General features: G+C 42.7%; 1 protein-coding gene and 1 non-coding gene across 4 annotated transcripts in view; one reads left to right on the top strand and one right to left on the bottom strand.

Moving 5' to 3' along the window:
• The window catches only part of Phactr2 (phosphatase and actin regulator 2), a 271,411-nt gene that overhangs the window by 170,044 nt on the left and 87,000 nt on the right, over positions 1 to 14,367 (bottom strand). The gene's annotated exons all lie outside the window — the stretch shown is intronic.
• Positions 6,710 to 6,818, top strand: LOC129691593 (U6 spliceosomal RNA). Its single transcript, XR_008722502.1, has one exon. It is a non-coding gene; the product is annotated as a U6 spliceosomal RNA (small nuclear RNA).

The following is a 14,367-nucleotide window of genomic DNA, read 5'->3' as shown; positions in this document are numbered from 1 at the left end:
CTTTGATGTGTTCTTGGATTCGGTTTGCAAGTATTTTGTTAAGTATTTTTGCATCAATGTTCATAAGGGAGATTGGCCTGAAATTATCTTTCTTTGTTGAGTCTTTGTGAGGTTTAGGTACCAAGGTGACTGTGGCTTCATAGAATGAGTTTGGTAATGTTTCTTCTGTTTCTATTTTGTGGAATAGTTTGAAGAGAATTGGAGTTAGCTCTTCTTTGAAGGTCTGGTAGAATTCTGCACTGAAGCCATCTGGTCCTGGGCTTTTTTTTGGATGGGAGACTTTTGATGACTGCTTCTATTTCTTTGGGAGATATAGGACTATTTAATTGATTTACCTGGTCCTGATTCAGCTTTGGTAAGTCAAATCGATCAAGAAAATTGTCCATTTCATTTAGGTTTTCAAATTTTGTTGAATATAGACTTTTGAAGTAAGTCCTAATGATTGTTTGGATTTCCTCAGTGTCTGTAGTTATGTCCCCCTTTTCATTTCTGATTTTGTTGATTTGGGTGGTGTCTCTCTGCCTTTTAGTTAGCTTGGCTAAGGGTTTGTAGATCTTGTTGATTTTCTCAAAGAACCAGCTCTTGGTTTCATTGATTCTTTGAATTGTTTTATTTGTTTCCAATTGATTGATTTCAGCCCTGAGTTTGATTATTTCCAGCCTTCTGCTCCTCTTGGGTGTATCTGCTTCTTTTTTTTCCTAGGGTTTTTAAGTGGGCCATTAAGTTGCTTGAATGAGCTGTCTCAAATTTCTTCTTGAAGGCACTTAGTGCTATGAACTTTTCTCTTAGCACTGCTTTCATTGTGTCCCACAAGTTTGGGTATGTTGTGTCTTCATTTTCATTGAGTTCTAGAAAGGCTTTAATTTCTTTCTTTATTTCTTCCCTGACCCAGCTGTCATTTAGTAACAAGTTGTTCAGCTTCCATGTGTGTGTAGGCTTTTTGCTATTTCTGTTGTTGTTGAAGTCCAGCTTTATTCCATGGTGATCAGACAGGATACAAGGGATTATTTCAGTCTTCTTGTATCTGTTGAGGCTTGCTTTGTGACCAACTATATGGTCTATTTTGGAGAAGGTTCCATGAGGTGCTGAGAAGAAGGTAAATTCTTTTGTGTTTGGGTGTAAAGTTCTGTAAATGTCTGTGAGGTCCATTTGATTCATGACCTCTGTCAGAGATATTGTTTCTTTGTTTAATTTCTGTTTTGTTGACCTGTCCTTTGTTGAGAGTGGGGTGTTGAAGTCTCCCACTATTAATGTGTGGGGATCTATATGTGGTTTAAATTTTATCAATGTTTCTTTTACAACTGTGGGTGCTCTTGTATTTGGGGCATAGATATTCAGGATTGTGATGTCTTCCTAGTGGAATTTTCCCTTGATGAGTATGAAGTGTCCTTCTCCATATCTTTTTATTAATTTTGGTTGAAAGTCTATTTTATCAGATATTAGAATGGCTACTCCTGCTTGTTTCTTGGGTCCATTTGCTTGGAAAGTCATCTTCCAACCTTTTACCCTCAGGTAATGTCTATCTTTGTGCCTTAGGTGTGTTTCTTGTATGCAACAGATTGCTGGGTTTTGTTTACGTATCCACTCTGTTAATCTGTGTCTTTTTTACTGGAGACTTGAGTCCATTGATGTTGAGAGAGATTAATGACCAGTGGCTGTTAGATCCTTTGATTTTGATGTTGGCTGTGTTCATAAGGTTGTGTGCTTGGTTGCTCTTTGTTTTGCTGTAGTAAGGTTAATTATTTCCTGTGTTTTCTTGACAGAAGCTAATTTTCTTGGGTTGTATTTTCCCTTCCAGTGTCTTCTGTAATGCTGGATTTGTGTGTAGGTATTGTTGACATTTGTTTTTGTCATTGAATATCTTGTTTTCTCCGTCTATGAGGACTGAGAGTTTTGCAGGGTATAGTAGCCTGTGTTGACATCTGTGTTCTCTTAGGGTCTGCATGATATCTGTCCAGGCCCTTCTGGCTTTCATAGTTTCTGTTGAAAAGTCAGGTGTGATTCTAATGGGTTTACCGTTATATGTTACTTGGCCTTTTTCCCTTGCAGCTTTTAGTATTTTTCTTTGTTCTGTGTATTTACTGTTTTGATTATTATGTGGCGGGAGGATTTTCTTTTCTGGTCAAATTTGTTGGGTGTTCTGTAGGCCTCATATATCCTTATTGGCTTCTCCTTTAACTTGGGGAAATTTTCTTCAATGATTTTGTTGAAAATATTTTCTGGGCCTTGGAGAAGAGAGTCTTCTTTTTCCTCTATTCCTATTATTCTTACGTTTTGTCTTTTCATATTGTCTTGGATTTCTTGGACGGTCTGTGTCAGGAATTTTTTGGATTTAACACTTTCTTTGACAGATACGTCGATTTCTTCCATTGTATCTTCTACACCTGAGATTCTTTCTTCCATTTCTTGTATTCTGTTGGTTATGCTTACCTCTGTAGTTCCTGTTTTCTTCCCTAAATTCTTCCTCTCCATTATTTCCTCCATTTGTGTTTTCTTTAATTTTTCTAGTTCTATCTTCAGGTCTTGAGTTGTTTTGTTTACTTCCTTCACCTGTCTGCTTGTATTTTCCTCTTTTTCTTTTAGTTCCTTCAACTCTGTCTCTTTTATTTCTTTCAGTGATTTAATTATTTCTTCTCTGAAGGCCACAAGCTGTTTGGCTGCATCTTCTCGTATTTCTTCACGGATGGCCCTAATCTGCTTGTCTTTATCTTCCTCCATTTCTTTACGGATAGCCATGATCTGTTTGGTTTTATCTTCCTCTAATTCTTTACGTATTTTATTTGTTTCCTCTATTATCCTCTTCATCAACATAGATGTAAGGTCATCTTCTTGATTTTCTATTATGCTGCATTGTTCAGGACTGTTCGCCCCTGGATGGCTGGGTTCTGGAGATGCCATATTTCTCTCTCTTTTGTTGGTTGAGCCTTTACGCTGACCTCTACCCATTGGGCTAATTTAGGTGTTGGCTGTTAGTTTCTGTGCTTCCTGGAGTCCTGAGGTAGGGAGTATCCCCTTGGCCGGAAGATGATTTTTGCTGAAGGAGTCCTTCTCTGCTTTTTGGTTATGGTCACTGTATGGCCAGTGTTTCCCAGGAGTTGCCACTGCTCACCTCAGGTTTATAGCCCTGAGTAGTAGCTGTGGTCTATGTTAGGCAAGGGGGGATCTCCTCTTACCCATAGAATTTCTCAAGACAGCTGCCCCGCTGCTGGGTTTCTTGTTATAAATTTAGTGTGCTGCTGCTCACTAAATTTCCATGTACAGTCCTCTTGAAGAAACTGCTGATTCCCTAGCTGTGGGGTTTTCTCCCAACAGAGAAACTCAGTCTGTTATCCTGGGGCACACAGTTCTGTCCGGGAAAGTGGGAGGTGCACTCAGCAAGTCTCTGGGCCAGAGGCTGATTGCTCTGCTCTGGACCTGAAGAATGTGCACCTAGGTTGAGTTGGCGCCTGGGGGCGCTGCTCTGGTCTGGAGGCTGGGTGCCTCACTCTGGACCAGAAGCTGTGTGTCTCTGTCTGGGATGCCGGCTGCAGGCACTGCTCTGGTCCAGACGCTGTGGGTGCAGCCCTCTTGGAGGACCAGGGATTCCCACAGTTTTGTCAGTCTAGCTAGGGATAACTGGTTGATCCTTGGCACAGTATCTGAGGGCTGCTGTAATGGCTCTCTGGCTTTTGTAGGTCTGAGGATGCAGCTGTGTGTCCCAGTGCCCTAGGGGAACTCAATAATGGTGGCAGAGCACAGCGCTCCTGCCTGCACTAGAGTCTGCGTGAGTCCAGGAAGTGTTTTGGTGCTGGGTGTCCTAAGCGTTAGAGCTGCTGACCCCCTCCACTGGGAGTTTCCTCCTGCCAGAGACACGCAGTCTGGTGCCCTGGTGCCCTGGTGCCCACAGTTCTATCTGAGGTGGCGAATCAGGCGCGCAGGCAGGGCTCTGTGCAGGCGCCTGGGTCCCGGCTCTGGGTCCGGGTTGGCTCTTGGGGCACCCGCGGAACCCGAGTCTTTTCCAGGGGATGTCTGGGTAACCTGAGGTCGGTCCCAATTGTTTCCTGCTCTGTGGGGTTATCTCTCGACTGGGAAATCCAGTCTTTGACGTTGTGGGCCCACAGTTCAGTCTGGGACCGTGACCAGATTGCGCTGGCGGGTAGCTCTGGGCTGGCGACCAAGCGCCTGGTGGAACCAGGATCTCTTCCGAGGTTTAGCCGGGTGAGTTAAAGCTGATTGAATCCCCCACCGTGGGGTATCCTCTCACCTGTGAAACACAATCACTTGTGTTTTATGGCCGAGAGTTCTGATTGCTGGTCACTGTGCCAATCCTGTTGTGCTGCTCCTCAGAATGAGAGTCCTCCCGGCGCCGCCATCTTGCCCTGCCTCCTGAAATTCTTATTATAAAAAGATCAACGGATCTAATATTCTTGGAAACGACCATGCGCATGCACGTGTGCGCACACACACACAAATACTGAAATTACATCACTCCATTTCAAACAAATTGGTAAACAAAGAAATTTTCTTCATTTTTCCTGTGCAAGCATTCATCCCTGTCACTCAGGGGTGGAGGCCCCTGAAGGATTACCCACACAGTCTTCTTCCTCATGAATCCAGTCCTGTGACAGAAAGCACGTCAGCGTGGATTCAAGAAAAGTCAACCATCAGTAGGTGGCAGCAACTGGGGAGATTCTGGAGCTGCTGCTCTGCTGTGGGAAATCTGGCACTGGGGTGGGCTGTGGTTCCTGCCCTTTGCCTCAGGCCTCAGGTTTGGAGTGTGAGCCCCGAGCTGCCTGTCCCAGCTCCTTTGGGTGACACTTGCAGCACTGTCACTTTCCTGGAAGAAAGCCCACAGCTTTAATATCCCAGCACTTGGGAGTCAGAGGCAGGTGAATATCTCTGAGTCCAAGAGTAGCCTGGTCTACAAATTGAGTTCCAAGACAGCCAGGGCCGCACACCAGGAAACTCTGTCTTGAACCCCTACTTCCAAAACAAAACAAAACAAAACAAAACAAAACAAAACAAAAACTATGTCTATGCCCAAAGGAATCTCTCATGAGTATACAATAGAAGTGTGAGAGGGAGAACTGGTTATCACTGAGTCATAACTTCACAAATAACCACTGCTGCTTCCAGAAAGGCTCTACTTATAAGATCCCTAAGGATGACAGCAGAAATATTTGGATTGGAAATGGAAAATACTGTGGTTATAGTATTTTGCTTGGCACTAATAGTTGTCTCTATGTGAAAGTACCAATATATCATGCTGTTTTCCTTAATTGTGTACGATTAATACAAACTGAAAAAGAAAAAAAAATATATAAACAGGTGACCAGACTGTGTCTCCTTAGGAATGAAGACTGCATTCACTCCACTCAATTTGTTGTGGAGTTGCACAGGTCTCATCCCACTGATAGAGCAAATCTGTCCTCAAAACACCACGCCGTGTTCTTCTGAGCTATCAAATCCAAATGGCCTCGCTACTGGAAATATTATATATCTTATCTTCTCTCTCACAAGGAACTTCTGCAAAAATATATTTTTAAACATCTGAATTTGTTTTAATGCCAGTCAAAAAAAAAAGGATCAAGATTCAATAAAGCTGTTTCTGGAAAAGCAAATGTCTCACCAACCTGATCCTACAGCTTCCTGCATCCTTGTTTCTCACTGTTTCTCCCAGCTCTCCTTTCCTCCTTAGCTGTTTTAAGTCCGTGTAATGAGAGGGTATAAATGTACTATTGTGCGCTACAGAACACCCTGCAGCCTGACAACAGGGGCAGCGAGTGGAGAGCCTGCCAGCATGTACTATGTACTTACTTTGTGTCACCTACTGTGTGAGCCATCAGGAGAGCCAGGGGAGACCACTTCCCCACAAGCTCCTCCCTGCTAAGCAAGGACACCAGATGTCACGAAGAGAATGAGAAGGCTCTGGGGCAAGAGCACCGAGTGCTAGGGATGAGGTCACGGGACCTGGTGCTGGAGTCCAGGAGGTGGTGAGACTGTTGGGGACACAGAAAGACCACAGAAGCAAGACACTCTGCAAGACTTTGGGGCTTTGGTTTGATACAAGAGTGTGGGCAGAACACTTTTTTTAATATTATATTCACAGATTTTATATTATAAACAGAACACTTGCAGATTTCTGAACAGCATGAGAAGCCCTTTGCTGCCTGCCTCAGCACGGCATGTCAGGAAGCAGGAGGTAAACCAAGCTGTGACACCAACTCAAGGGAAACTGCTCACCCTCAGTGGGCTTCTGCGCACAGTTCATAACTTGGACAGAAGTTCTTTGGCTTGACTGTCCAGTTTCTCAAACCACAAAAGAGGAGAAAACAGAAGATGAAAAGGAAGGCCTGTGTCTTGGAGCTGCAGATTTGGGAACAGGACAGATGAAAGAAGGCAGCGTGGATCATGGATGGGGGGGGGGAGGCTGGAGCAGGCAGTCCCAATCAGGGGTACCTGTGAGTTGATGCCACTAATGACTCAGAACTCATGAGGTAGGTAGCTCAGTCAGTCAGCTGTTATGTTATCTTCATCATTAGTGCTGGATACAGCAGACGAGAAAAGCAAGGCCCAGGGAGAAGCTCAAAGCTTCAGAAGAGCCTCCATCAAGACTTGCAAGTTTTCAAACTCTAAGCCCAGTGTTTTGGAGTTATTTCACACTATTTCAAATGTTGAATTATGTTTAAACAAGGAAGTCAAGTGAATGTGACTATAAGAGTTGCAATTTGTGCTCGCTTTGGCAACACATATAAACAGTACAGAGAACAATACAGAGAAGATTAGCATGGCCCCTGCACAAGGATGACATGCAAATTGGTGAAGTGTTCCATATTTTTCAAACAGGACAGACCTTGGAAGAGGGAGAAAACAGGAAACAGGACAGGAGCCTACCACAGAGGGCCTCTGAAAGACTCTACCCAGCAGGGTATTAAAGCAGATGCTGAGCCTGATAGCCAAACTTTGGGCAGAGTGCAGGGAATCTTATGAAAGAAGGGGGAGATAGAATGTCCTGGAGGGGACAGGAGCTGAACAAGGAGAGCAACAGAGCCAAAATATCTGAGCTCAGGGGTCTTTTTTGACTCTGATACTCCAACCAAGGACCATGCATGGAGATAACCTAGAACCCCTGCACAGATTTAGTCCATGGCAGCTCAGTGTCCAAGTGGGTGCCCTAGTAAGGGGAAAAGGGGCTGTCTCTGACATGAACTCATGAGCTGGCTCTTTGAGTTCAACCTGAGGTGGGAACAGCCTTACCAGGCCACAGAGAAAGACAGTGCAGCCAGTCCTGATGAGACCTGATAGACTAGGGTCAGATGGAAAGGGAGGAGGACCTCCCCTCTCAGTGGACAGGGGGAGGAGCATGGGAGGAGAAGAGGGAGGTAGGGCAAGATTGGGAGGGGATGAGAGGGGGTCTACAGCTGGGATACAAAGTGAATAAACTGTAATTAATAATTTTTTTTAAAGTTGCAATTTAAGAATGTCTAAATTCAAATATAAGTTAAAGTGGTGGCTGATGAAGTAAAGGTAGCAAAGAAGCTGTCCTTCACCACTGATAACTAGAAGGGACCAGGGGTGTTAAGGAACTTGGCTTTACGTGTGTGTGTGTGTGTGTGTGTGTGTCTGCGTGTGTGTGTCTGCGTGTGTGTGTGTGTGTGTGTATGTGTGTGTATGTGTGTGTGTTTGTACAGAAACGTGTCATGGAGGGACACATGTATCATGAGCAACATGCAAGTGGAGTCATTAGACAACTGTGGGGGGTCAGTTCTCTCCTTCTAACTCTGTGTGGTTTCTGGAACTAAACCCAGGTCACCAGATTTGTTCATTAATCACCTTGACCCTGTGAGCCATCTCAAACCCCCTCTGCTTAAGTGTTCTTTGTTGCCAGCTGACAGCAAATGGAATCCGCTAAAATAAACCTGTGGAATTTCCTCAAGCTTTTCTGCTGACCTCCTCATAAACATGGCATTGAACCTGACCTTTTCTTGCAGTCTGTCCAAATCTCTGCCCACCTCTCTGTTGTTACTCTGTAACCAGATCACTACACTTAACTCCCATATGTAACTACAAGGCTTTCTCTGCTCTTTCAACTCTTGACCTTTCCCTAAGTATATACTATTTCCTTATCAGCCTCCTGCCTGCAATATACAGACTCACCCTTCACACGTGTGGTCCTCCAATTAATAAAGCACAGACAAAATCTCCAGGCCCTGCTTACCTGATTGCATATCCCTTGTTAGATTTCAAGATCATAGACTGAAATGATTATATTTCATAGACACTATGACCAAAGCCATTTGCTTGTCTGCTTCTGAAACAGCTTTTGTGGCTAGGACAAATGCAAGCTCATCTCCCTAAAAAACATCATGTTGCCTGCAAAACCAAAGGGTAAACTGTGGTTGGTTTTCCTTTTTATAACAGTCGGTGGGAATCTGGTTTGGCATGGCTGTGCCTTCTGGGTTGGCAGACAACCAAGCACATACTGGACGGAACATGGATTTCACATGTCATTGCAACCTTTTCCATGTGTAGTTAAGCTGAGTGTGGGGCTGCTTTCTGGGGGGAAAAGTATCCTGCCTTAATTTCATATCTGTTTGAGCAGAACCACAGCTTTGAGGTGTTTACATAATTTTCTTGTAGAGCTGTGAAAAAGGAGCTATATTTGTAATCATTTTCAAAGATGAAAGGGATATTTGCTGAAGCGTGTAGAGCGTTTAAGGAAAAAAAAATCTTCATTTATTTCCAGCTCTCCATTAAAACATGGATTTGGGGGCTCGGTTTTGTTTTAAAATAACCCAGGCACACAAAAGTACATTAGGAGATTTTATAGTTTTGATGTTCCCTGGAAGCCTTTCCTGAGACTGAGAAAGACAAAGCCCACATCTGTTAGTGTAAAGGACATTTTTGTTTACAGCATTTTGGGGCTAATGACAAAAACTGATATAAGCCAGGAAATTTAGAGGCTAGAGGTGAGGCTTCATGCTAAATGTGTGTTCCAGGACTCCTTGTTTTCCATGGAGTCTGGAAAAGACAAAGTTGGCTCTAATTTTTGACTATCTGGCTTCTTTCAAGCATTGTGACAGTTCAGGCTTTTAAACACACGTCTTTGAACTTCCTTAATTTTAAAAAAGTGACCCACAGGTTAATGAGTGCTGTAAGATGCTTATTGTTTAAGCAAAACAAATTGGCTCATCCACCTCTTGATGTCTGCTCTGAGGACCGTGGGGTAGACACGTTGGGTGCTCTGAGGGCTGAAGCTCCCTCCACACAGGAAGCCCAGGATACTTTCATTCTGTATGCCACACTGACCATTCTCAAAAGTCAAAGTTAGTAACACTCCCTTTTATCCCTTTATTAAAAATGTCCCCACATTAAGCTGCTTTTAGACTTGGATGTCTGCCAAATTTCCATTGCTAAGAAAATAATACCCAACTCTATGAAATGTGGATCAGTGCGTAACAGGTGATAAATTAAAGGCAAGTTGGGTGGATCGAGTTTCACACAAGCCTTGGTAAATGAGACAGAACCTAGTGAGTGTTTTTCCATAGGAAGTGGAACAAGTGAATACAGAATTCTTGTGGTGAATTCTTGTTCCGCTCCACCGCAACAGTTTTGTGAGAAAGTTGCTTCATGTTTACAGTTTCATACAGGCCTCTGACTAGACCTGGCAGAGCATTTTTGCACACAGCACAAGATCTTTATGATTCTGATAACAATGTGCTTTCATATCTGCTACAATCAAGCATCTTAACACATGGACAGGACATACCATGCTGTCAGAGGGGTTTCACTTTATGTGTCTTGCTAAGAGTCCACAAAAGTCATCTACAGAATGAATCATTTGCTAACTTTGAAACTGGGTCTCACTATGTAGCCCAGGCAGGCATCAACCTTTGAATCTTCCTACCTCAACCTCTGGAATTGCTGGGGCTCCTGGTGTTGCTGGTGTGTGCCACCAAGAATGGCCTATCCATGTGCAACACACTCTTAAAGGCAGAGGCATATCGGTTTGGGGCATGGCACAGAAAGCTTTTCCAGAGGGCAAGAGAGGCGTGAGTGAGTGCTAGGGAATGTAGACTCCTGAGTCAGGGAATAAGGAAACGATGCCTGTCTAACTTTGAAGACTAGTCTTGGGCTGCATCCTCCTCTGACCATCCCGAGGGCTCCTTCCAATATAGACATTTATTCCCTCCAAACATTTAGAATTAAAAGCCCTTTCCATTTGTACTTTCTCAACTGTGTGGGATTGTTAAGTCAAATGTTAAAAAGATGGTTTTATTCAATTGTATTGTTCTCATGAGATGTGAATTAAGTTTGTTGTAAAAGCATCATTTATGAATCAACACACCATAAAGTTATCAAACCATCCTGTACAATAATATTGGTTCAAGGTGATCTAAATTTTTTTCTGTGTATGTGTGTGTGTGTGTGTATGTGCATGTGTGTGCTGTGTGTGTATCAGAAAGCAGATATATGTAAGGCAGGACAGGTCCTATGTCTCTGTCAGTAAGAAGTAGAACATCTGTGATAGGTCACACAGATACAGGAAGCAGAAAACATAGCATCAGTATCTAACTGGCTCCAACCTTCCCACTCAATACAGACACAGTTAATAGTGGTCAATCATAGAAGTACTTCGGGGAAGGCGTCTAATAATGCACCTCTTCTATAGCATACCACTTGTTTTTTGTTACTGGTGTTGTTTGTTTGTTTGTTTGTTTGTTTTAGCATCTCCTATTAGTTAAAATGCCCATGGAAAGACTCGTCAAGCAACAGTTTCTACTATAGTATTTACTCTTAACGTGTAACTTGCCTGAAAGACAAAAAAGGGGAGAGGTACAGGAAGCTCTTTATATCACCAAGAAACAATTTAGCCATTTCCTTGAAGGTCTCTTTCATTCCCAGCCTCATGTTTCACCAAGAAGTGGGTTGAGTCCTAAACACAAAATCTCAGGTAGACTGTTGATGAGGAGGTCACACAGAAAGCAAGCCTTATGAGAGGAAAGCAAGGAGAAAGAGGAAGGGAGGGAAAGGGGGAAAGGTGTGAGAGAAGGCCTACAGTTGAGAGGAGAGAAGGGAAAGGAGACAGGAGGGAGAACCCGCTGCAATGATGGTTCTCACACTGGTTGCTCCATTAGAGTCATACAGGTAGCTTATCTAAAAAACCCTATGCCCCAGAATCTTATGGCATTTGTCCAGATGGAACACAGAGGCTGGCATTTCCAAAAACATGTACAAGTATTTCGCACAGATAGCTAGAACTCAGAACAACCCTCCTGACTCTTTGAAAGACACAAAAGATGTCTAAGGGAGTAACACCTACCCTGAAGACTTTGCAGTCTCGTTTGGAAGAAGGCTCAGAATATTGTAAGTAGAGAGCATGCTGTCGAATTCCACCATGCTTTGAAGAAAGCCAGGGCCTGGAGGTTAGAGGGGAAGATCCTGAAAGCAGGGCAATGGGGCTGAGACAACACCACATCTCCCTTTCCTCTCCCTTTGTAACCCTCTCCCTCGAGAAACTGCTGTGTGGATTTCAACTCAGGAACTTCACTTCCTGCTCTTCCCAGTATTGGCATGCCCTGAATTCTTCAGGTACAATCATGTCACATCTCCACCTAAAACTTTTTGAAGGCTCCTGAGTGCTGATAGAACAGAGTCTCAACCTCTGTGATTACTCTGAAGTAGCTTGGCTTCAGATGGGTACCTTTCTCAGGGCATTCATCAGTCCCCAGCATCACTGGCTTAGATTTTTGTTGCGCAAACATCCTGATACCAAACTGGTTTGCTCTTGGGGAATTCGTGTGTTCGTAATCCCAACAAACATGAGAACCTCTGAAAAGCTTGTCTTGCCTCATGTGGTGGCACACACCTTTAATCCCAGCACAGTGACAGGCAGATCTCTGTGAGTTCAAGGCCAGCCTGGTCTACAAAATGAGTCCAGGACAGCCAAGGCTACATAGGGAAACACTCTCTTGAAGAAAACAGAGTAAACAAACCAAAAGCAAAACTAACCAACCGAACAAATAGCTCTACTTGGTGGCCCTATATAGAATAAACTCAACCCCACCCACTCTCTATCTAAATATATATGTTAAGCATCCCTAAAAAGAAATCCTGTAATCAAGATGATTCAAAATCCAAAACTTTTGAGCTCCAATATGATGTCATAAATGGAAATGTTATGCTTGACCTCAGGTGATGAGTTGCAGTCAAAACACAAGTTCACTAGAATGTCTGTCTGTGTTAACAAACATTCAGTCTCTATAACAAGTACCCTTGGTAATCAATTCAGAAAGAGAAAAGGTTGATTTTGGCACATAGTTTTTAATGACTCAGTCCATGGTTAGTAGACCCTGTGACTTTGGACCTGTGTTAACACAGCGGATCAAGACAAGAGCACCTGAAGCAGTTAAAATGTTCACCTTATGGCCAAGGAGCACAGGAGGAAAAGGATGAGACAAGAGTCCCATATTTTTCCTTCATGGCCCTAATCACATAAGGCTCTCTTACTGGGTTCCACCTTTGAAAGCTTTTATTACCTCCCAGCAACACCTCCCTGAGCACCAAGCCTCCAAAACATGGTTTTTAAGATTCAGACCCAGTAGCATATAAGATGCAAAGAACAGGTAAATGAATGCTATGTTGAGACCTGGGACTCTTTCCCAGGATAACACATTATATACATGCAAATATTTCAAAATCACAGGAAAGAAATCCAAAAGTGTAAACACTTCTGACTGAGAATTTCAAGGAAAGGATGCCCAGTCTGTGTCCGCTAATGAACATAAATGAAACTCTCTAAGAGTTTTGTCTGTAGTTACTCCTGTTGTTTCTCTGCCAGAAAAACAAAGTTCAGGAAGAAAGGAGTTCTTTGTCATTTCCTGTGTCTGTGCTGATTAGCTTATTGTCAGGCACACAGTGGGTAAGCAGGAGATACTTCCTGGATATATGGATGCAGGAATGACAGGTGGCAAGGGAAGAACACAAGAACCAAAGCGAGTGGAACATACATGTTCTGTTCTGTTTGTTTGGTTCCATGTGCAGACTGTAAAAGTGTGAGACGCGAACCCTGGCAAGACAGAATGAGAAACCCAAGTGCGGTTAGTTACTCATAGCAACGGATGTCAGGATTTGAACTTCACACCTATTAGGGTGTAAAAGCTGCTGGAACTGAGTGATTCAAGTCCAAGAATGGAAATCATGACTTTAAAGTCCAGTCATAAGACATCATTTTAGTCACCAGACATAATTAGAAAGTTAAATATTTTCAACAAAATGGCTTATGTGAAGAAACTTAAAAATGTAATTTTGGGCTGTTAGGTAGCTTAATACAATGGAACTGGCTGTTTTAAAGATGCTAAGAGAGCTATCTGTAAAAACAGTCTTGCTACACTTTATGTGTAGTAGGAAAACCTGCCTGGGTCTGGATCTCATCCAATCAGATAAAGACATTGAGACCCTGTTGTCACACATGGCCATGATGTCTCTGGAAGACAAGAGAGTCACTTTACCAAAGAGTGTGTCTAATTTTATTTAAATATCATTTAAACTTATCAGGTCCCTTTGTAAAAATAATTTCTGTTACACCCTTCAGTAAAAATTGTGAATAATTTTTCCCACGGTGCAGAATCTCATTAATGAAGTCTACTACATGCATTCTATTTCATAAATTGTCATGAATGTTGAATGCTTATGAAAGAATTATATATATATATGTATACAAACACACACACACACACACACACACACACATATATATTGGAGACGGCATCTAGTCATGCAGACAAAGCTATCCTTAAAATCACGACCCTTTTGTCTCATCTTATGTTTTATTCTTATCCATGAACTAATGTCTGCATCAGATATTTCAAAATGAATTTCCTTTTGGAAATAACTCCATATTCATTAAATGGCATATTTGATTTAAAATTCAAAAACACCATTTATTATACACTTACATCAGTCTAGGCCCTGTACTTAGTGTTGTGGAAAATACAAAGATCCAGAATCATCTTTTTTTTTTTTTTTTAATTTCACATGCATTGTTGTTTTGCTTGCATGTGTGCCTGTGTGAGGATGTCGGATCCTCTGGAACTGGAGTTACAGACAGTTATGAGCTGCAATGTAGATATGCTGGGAATTGAACCCAAGTCGTCTGAAAGAGTGGCCACTGAGCCATTTCTCCATCCCCAGAATCATCATTTTTAAAGCTGCTTGACAAAAGGAAAATGCTGGACTAGATTTGGCTGTTGTTACAGAGAGTTGGATTTGCTTAGACCATCTACTTAGTGGATGAGCTGTTATGCCAGCTCAATCAGCTGTAACGCAGAGGCAAATAGTATTTACAAACAGGCTGACTGTAGCATTATTAATATAATGCATACATGT

This window comes from Psammomys obesus, unplaced genomic scaffold, assembly GCF_907164565.1.
Source record: "Psammomys obesus unplaced genomic scaffold, mPsaObe1.curated_primary_1811, whole genome shotgun sequence".
Classification (NCBI taxonomy): Eukaryota; Metazoa; Chordata; class Mammalia; order Rodentia; family Muridae; genus Psammomys; species Psammomys obesus.
Note: the sequence above shows the minus strand (reverse complement) of the source record. Positions and strands in the feature narration are given on the sequence as shown.